The sequence below is a fragment of the Rutidosis leptorrhynchoides genome, chromosome 4 (genome assembly GCF_046630445.1).
Source record: "Rutidosis leptorrhynchoides isolate AG116_Rl617_1_P2 chromosome 4, CSIRO_AGI_Rlap_v1, whole genome shotgun sequence".
Taxonomy (NCBI): domain Eukaryota; kingdom Viridiplantae; phylum Streptophyta; class Magnoliopsida; order Asterales; family Asteraceae; genus Rutidosis; species Rutidosis leptorrhynchoides.
The window spans coordinates 358664076-358671687 of NC_092336.1; the positions used below are offsets into that span (position 1 = coordinate 358664076).

The 7612-nt window shown below is 30.9% G+C and overlaps 1 non-coding gene across 1 annotated transcript; it reads right to left on the reverse strand.

The window, feature by feature from the left end:
* Nucleotides 1-6059: 6059 nt before the first annotated feature.
* On the reverse strand, nt 6060-6166 carry LOC139846047 (small nucleolar RNA R71). The gene has a single exon (XR_011758793.1). It is a non-coding gene; the product is annotated as a small nucleolar RNA R71 (small nucleolar RNA).
* Nucleotides 6167-7612: the final 1446 nt, after the last annotated feature.

Consider the following 7612-nt stretch of genomic DNA (forward strand, 5'->3'; position numbering starts at 1 on the left):
ACTATATCCCAAATGGCAATAACTTAAAAAGGTACTAAAATTTAAAAACGGCGTCGCAAAATTTTAAAGCACCTAAATCTTAGTCTAAAGAAAAAGCACTTAAGGGATTTTACGGCAAAGCCTAAAAATCTAGAAATAAAAATAACTATGGCAAAAACTATATCTTAAAACTAAAAACGAGCGAAAAATACAAATATTACGCTAAAACGAATAAAAAGAAACAAAATATAAAAATATACTTAAAGTTGTAAAAAGTACAATTTTTATAAAAAATATTATTTTTATATTATTTATTTTATAAAACTATTAATTTTATAATTTATTAAAACTAATTAAACTAATTAAAACAAATTAATTAAAAACTAAACTAAATTAAAAACTAAAAACCTAATTAGGGTTTAAATAATAATAATAATAATAATAATAATAATAATAATAATAATAATAATAATAATAATAATAATAATAATAATAATAATAATAATAATAATAATAATAAACTCCGTAATTAATACTGTTTTAGGGCAACAGTTGGCGTGTCAGACAGCTTCATGCGATCGCATGAAGTTTTGCCTTCGGGCTCATGCGATCGCATGAGCTAAGGTTACGGGCTGCTACAGTACCGGGCCTCGAATAATTTTTTTTTTTGATTTAGATATTTATATAATATATTTATATAAATTAAATAAAACTTATATTTTTACAAAATAAAAATAAAGAAACTTTATAAAACTTATATATTTAACAAACTCTTAAAAAAATATTTATATTTTTGTTTTTTCTTTTATATTTTTGAATATTTAAAACGTATTTTTACAAAAACGTATTTTTATAAAAGGAAACTAAAAATTAATAAAAATCTTTTTTTTATAGCGTTGCGCTTCCGGCGTTTTAGTGTTCCCCGGCAGCGGCGCCAAAAATACTTGATGTGTGCGAGGTGTACTAGGAAATAGTATTATTTTTACAATGAAATAATATTAAATACGATACAATTTTACACAAGATATTTATTTATTTATAGAATGGATATACCTAAACCTTGCTACAACACTTATAGGCAGTGTACCTAATCGTACAGTAGTGTAGTTTTTAGTAAGTCTGGTTCGTTCCACAGGGAATTCTTAAACAAGCTTAACGCTATATTAGTTTTAAATTTATAAAAATACAAATATATATAAGTAATATTATTATTATAAAAAGGGGGTTTTTACCGTTTAATGACCGGTTTGTCGATTTTAAAACTTTTAGTTGCAGTTAAAACCTAATGTAAAATATTAAAAATAAATACAACTTAATTTAAAGCGTAAAGTAAATAACAATAATGAAATTGCGATAAATAAAAATGCGATAAATAAAAAGTACGACAATTAAAGAGTACGATAATTAAAAGTGCAATTAAATACAATGACAATAAATAAAAGTGCGATAATTAAAAGTGCAATAAAATATAAAATAAAGGAAATTAAATCTGAAATAAAGGAATTATGCTTATTTAAACTTCCGTAATCATGATGTTTGACGTGTTGTTTTTAGTTTATTCTCATGGGTTAATTGTTCTTTGTCCTGGATTATTCAATATGTCCATACGGATTTGTCCATAATAGTCCATCAGTCATAATCATAAAATGCAGAAGTCTTCGCCAAATTATTCTTATTCCCGAAGTCAAATATTCCAACTAATTGGGGATTCGAATTGTAACAAGGTTTTAATACTTTGTTTAATGAATACACCAGGTTATCGACTGCGTGTAAACCAAGGTTTTACTACTTTGTTAACAATTACACCAATTACCCTTGAATGTAATCCACCCCTGTTTCAACAAGTCTACTAACTATTAATCCAGTTCCGTGTCCGGTAAAATGAACAATTATTGGTATTTATAGATATCCCGCCTACCGTGCCCCGTCAAGCGTATGTAGTTATATATAAATACGTCAAATTATAAGTCTATATATTAAATTAACGAGGTATCATTTAGTTAATATAAAGCCCATTAATAGCCCATAGTCTAATTTCCACAAGTGTCGTTCTTTTATCCAAACCCCAATTATGGTACAAATCCCAATTACTCATTTTTAATATTTAGTCTAACATCATGATTACTTCGGCATTAAATAAGCATAAAAATAACTTAGCTACGAGACATTAAATTAAAAATAACATTAACCATAACTTACAGTGATTAAAAATAGCGTAGCGTTACACGGACAGAGTTCCGACTTACAAGACTTTAAAACATTCGACTAACCCAACCTTATTATTAGAAATTAAAATTAAAATATAATATATATATATCGTATGATAGAGAGAAAGAAAAAGATGTGTTTATTTTGGCCAAAACGCATTGAATTTAGAGGACCTGGACTGGATTTCAGAGCCATGCGATCGCATGGCTTTTGTGCCTCCAGGCCATGTGATCGCATGGCCAGCTGGGAGAAGTCACATATCTTTGTTTTCTTTCTTGCCGACGTTTATAAATAATAATATAATATATAAATAATTATAAGAATTATTTAAATATTATATTTTATTTATGTGCATAGTTAACTTGTAATTTTTAGTCTGTTGCGTCGAGCATTGAGAGTTGACTTTGGTCCCGATTCCGATTTTTCGAACGTCCTTGCGTACAAATTAATATCTTGTACTTTGCGTTTTGCGTCTTGTACTTTTGTAATTTTGAGACGTTTCTCATCAATAATTGGAACCACTTTGATTGTACTTTGTACTTTTGAGCTTTTTGGTCGTTTACGTCTTCAATTCGTCGAATCTGTCTTTTGTCTTCACCTCTTATTATTTAAACGAATATCACTTGTAAATAGAACAATTGCAACTAAAAGCTTGTCTTTCTTGAGAGATAATGCTATGAAATATATGTTCGTTTTTAGCATTATCAGAGTGCTGATATTTTTGAGAAGCACTTCAGAGTTCTTTGAACTTTTCTCTTTTTAGAGTGATTCTTCATAGTTCTTCTTTCGATCGGGTTCTTCTTCGGCGTTTCTCCATTTTTATCTTATAAGTTCAGCTCCTTTTCTCATAACTTTGAACAATTTTTTTTATTGGAGATTTTATCTTGATAAACTTTCTGCTGGTAAACTTTTTGCGAGACCTTTGGCGTGATACTTGAGAAGTTTATAACATCGGGTTTTTCTGAGGAAATCTCATTTTCTGGATCTTTCAAGTTGAAGTGATGGTGAATGATGTGAATGATGGTTTGATGTGGTAAAGGTGGTGGTGTAGGTGTATAGGGTTTATTTGAAAAATGGCTAGCTCTTATGGTAATATCTATATCACATTTTGTTACTCGGAAATGCAGATCTAGAACAAGTTCTGATTCTGAGCACAGACATCGGCACTCTCAATGGAAAACAGTGAAGCATTAAAGAAGAATGCTTATATGGTCTTATCTAGGTGCCTCACCATAATCAATTTAGGTCGATAATGCCTAGTCATGCAATGCTCTATTAGAGATTCGGTTCTTCCCAATAAGATTTTTACCTTAGTTAAGCCTTAATTTTTATTTACAAACATTTTTGGTTTTCGAAAGTACTTTTTCGGAAAGGCTTTCTTTTGTTTAAAAATTTTGAAGGCACCCTTTTGACTGAGACTAGCTTTGTCAGAAGTTACTAGTTTACCGTAGTTAGGTTAGATAATATTAGCTTAATTTAGATTAATTAAAACGTTTAGAATGGACTTCCTTATTAGTGAACCTTTAGGATGGTTTAACCTAAGACACGTCCTTTCTTCTATCTGATATCATACATTGTACCCATCCGACGAGACCCACAGTTACATGCCAATAGTTCGATGATGACCGCACACATCACTCTCGCTGACATCACCAAACCCTCGTTAGAAGGACGAGGAGGACCGATACTCTATCCAGAGGTTAACGGAGCGTCTTTTGTGCTTAAGCATAGCATCATACAACTCATTCAGAACATTGCCAGTTCCACGCCTTACCAATTGACGATCCTAACTCTCACTTAGTGATAATGCTAAAAACGAACACATATTTCATAGCATTATCCTTCAAGAAAGACAAACTTTTAGTTGCAATTGTTCTAATTCCAAGTGATATTTGTTTAAATAATAAAAGGTGAAGACAAAAGACAGAATCGATGATTTGAAGACGCAAATGACCAAAAAGCTTAAATGTACAAGATACAATCCAAGGGGTTCAATTTATTGATGAGAAATGTCTAAAAATTACAAGAGTACAAGCTAAAAACGCAGAGTACAAGATATCTAAGCGTATAAAAAGGCGTTCTAAAATCCAAAACCGAGACATGAACCAACTATCAATGTACGACTCAACGGAGCTAAAATTACAAGTCAACTATGCACAAGAATATAATATAAAATATAATTAATTATATATAATATTATATATTATATTTATCAGCAGCCCACGTTTAATTCACCTGGATGAGATGGATACAAGAGCTCCGCGATCGCGGAGATATAAAGGAGAAAACCATCGCCATCGCGGAGTAAACCAGGACACAATTGGCCTATAAAAGCTCAAGCATTCGGCCGATTTCTTTACACCTTTTTCTACTTCAATCTCTCAATCTATATTTATATTTATAATTTTAATTTTAGTATTAAGTTAATAATAATAATAATAATAATAATATTAAGGTTATTTTAGCGAATGTTTTAAGGTTTTGTAAGTCGAAACTCTGTCCCTGTAACACTACGCGATAAATACTCATTGTAAGTTATGTTCAACCTTTTTAAATTAATGTCTTATAGCTAAGTTATTATTATGTTTATTTAAGCCGAAGTAATCGTGATGTTGGACTAAATATTAAAGACGGGGTTATTGGGCTTTGGACCATAATTGGGGTTTGGACAAAAGACTGACACTTGTGGAAATTGGACTATGGGCTATTAATGAGCTTTATACTTAATTAACTAAATGATATCTTGTTAATATAATATAGAGATTACAACTTGACGTATTTATATAGAACCATATGCGCTTGACAGGGTACGGTGGGCGGGATATTTATAAATATGAATAATTGTTCATTTGACCGGACACGGGAATGGATTAATAGTCAATGGACTCATTAAAACAGGGGTGGATTACATTCAAGGGTAATTGGTGTAATTGTTAACAAAGTATTAAAAACTTGGATTATAGTCGATAACCTGGTGTATTCATTAAACAAAGTATTAAGACCTTGTTACAGTTTGAATCCCCAATTAGTTGGAATATTTGACTTCGGATATAAGGGTAATTTGACGAAGACTTTCGCACTTTATAATTATGATCGATGGACTATTATGGACAAAACCAGATGGACATATCGAATAATCCAGGACAAAGGACAATTAACCCTTGGTAATTAATTAAATTCAACACGTCAAACATCATGATTACAGAAGTTTAAATAAGCATAATTCTCCTATTTTTTATCTCATCGCACTTTTATTTACTATCATTTTATTTATCGTCATTTTATTTATCGTACTTTAAATTATCGCACTTTTAACTATTGTACTTTTATTTATCGTCATTTACTTTACGCTTTAAATTAAGTTATATTTATATTTAATATTTTACATTAGGTTTTAATTGTGATTTAAGTTTTAAAAGCTACAAACCGGTCATTAAACGGTAAAAACCCCCTATTATAATAATAATACTACTTAGCCAGCTCCCTGTGGAACGAACCGGACTTACTAAAAACTACACTACTCTACAATTAGGTACACTACCTATAAGTGTTGTAGCAAGGTTTAGGTATATCCATTCTATAAATAAATAACTTGTGTAAAATTGTATCGTATTTAATAGTATTTCGTAGTAAAATAATATCTATTTCGTACTACCCCTCGCACACATCACTTAGATAGATTCCTCTCCGTATCCAACTCATATAAGCAAAACGGGGTTGAACAAGATGTAGTTCGTCTATATCTGTTCCCCTATTCTTTAACTCTTCATGCAAAAACCTGGTTCGAGGGGTTAGAACCCAACTTTATCACCTCATGGGAGGAAATGGAAACAACTTTCTTAATCAAGTACTTTCCCCCATCAAAACAAATCAGACTTAGGAATGACGTCGTAAACTTTCAACAAGCATACGATGAATCACTCTACACTGCATGGGATAGATTCAAATGTTTGCTTCGAAGATGCCCAAACCACGGTCTTGAGAGCTCTAATTTGATTTTGACCTTCTACAAAGGTCTGAATCAGAACAACAAGTCTACTCTTGATGCTGTTTCTCAAGATAATTTCATGAACTTCACTGCTGACGAGGCGTGCAGATTGATCGAGGAGATGACTATGCACCATCACGATTGGAACACGGAAGAGCACATTTCATCAGCAACACCGCTTTCCACCTCCGATCCTATCGAAAATAAAACCATTAAATTTCTATCGGATCAAATAGAAAACCTCGCCAAAGAAGTCGGAGACCTAAAGAAACTCCCGCAACATATGTCTCAAGTGCAATTATGCTAGAATTGTACTAACCCACATTCGGCCAAGGTATATGAGGCTGAATGTGAGGACTCTGTTGTCTACTCCGATAAGATCCTAGCTCATCCGCACAACAAACCTACCAAACCCACTACCCCACCAGAGACAAGTCCAGACGATGTCCTACTGCGAATCATCTCCATGATCGCAGCAAGACAAGATGCAGTTGACTTAGTCATGACTAATCACTTGAGTAGTCTTGAAAATTAAATAAGCTAGCTAAATCAATGATGTGTGCGAGGTGTACTAGGAAATAGTATTAATTTTTACAAGGAAATACTATTAAATACGATACAATTTTACACAAGTTATTTATTTATTTATAGAGTGGATATACATAAACCTTGCTACAACACTTATAGGCAGTGTACCTAATCGTACAATAGTGTAGTTTTTAGTAAGTCCGGTTCGTTCCACAAGGATCTTTTAAACAAGCTTAACGCTATATTTTTTAAAAACTATATTTGTAAAAATACAAAAAAATATATAAGTAATATTATTATTATAAAAAGAGGGTTTTTGCCGTTTAATGACCGGTTTGTCGATTTTAAACCTTAAGTCGCAGTTAAAACCTAATGTAAAATATTAAAAATAAATATAACTTAATTTAAAGCGTAAATTAAATAACGATAATGAAATTGCGATAAATAAAAGTGTGATAAAATAAAATTGCGATAATTAAAGAGTACGATAATTAAAAGTGCAATTAAATACAATGACAATAAATAAAAGTGCGATAATTAAAAGTGAAATTAAATATGAAATAAAAGAATTATGCTTATTTAAATTTCCGTAATCATGATGTTTGACGTGTTCTATAAATTAAAATCAGAAAATTTAAAATAGAAAAAAATATATATATAAAAAAATCGAACCAGTTTGAGCCTACATCAGATTTTGAGCCTGCACATATCCGCGATCGCGAAATAATAAAAGCAAATGTCTACGCGATCATGTAGCCTACTCCGACAGTTCTGATCCTTAATCTACACAAATTAGGGTTTAATTTAAATTTAATTATTATTTTTAAACCTAATTAGGGTTTTTAGTTAGTTAATACATATTTATTTCTAGTTTTAATTTATATTTTGTAATTTCAGTTTATTTAGTTT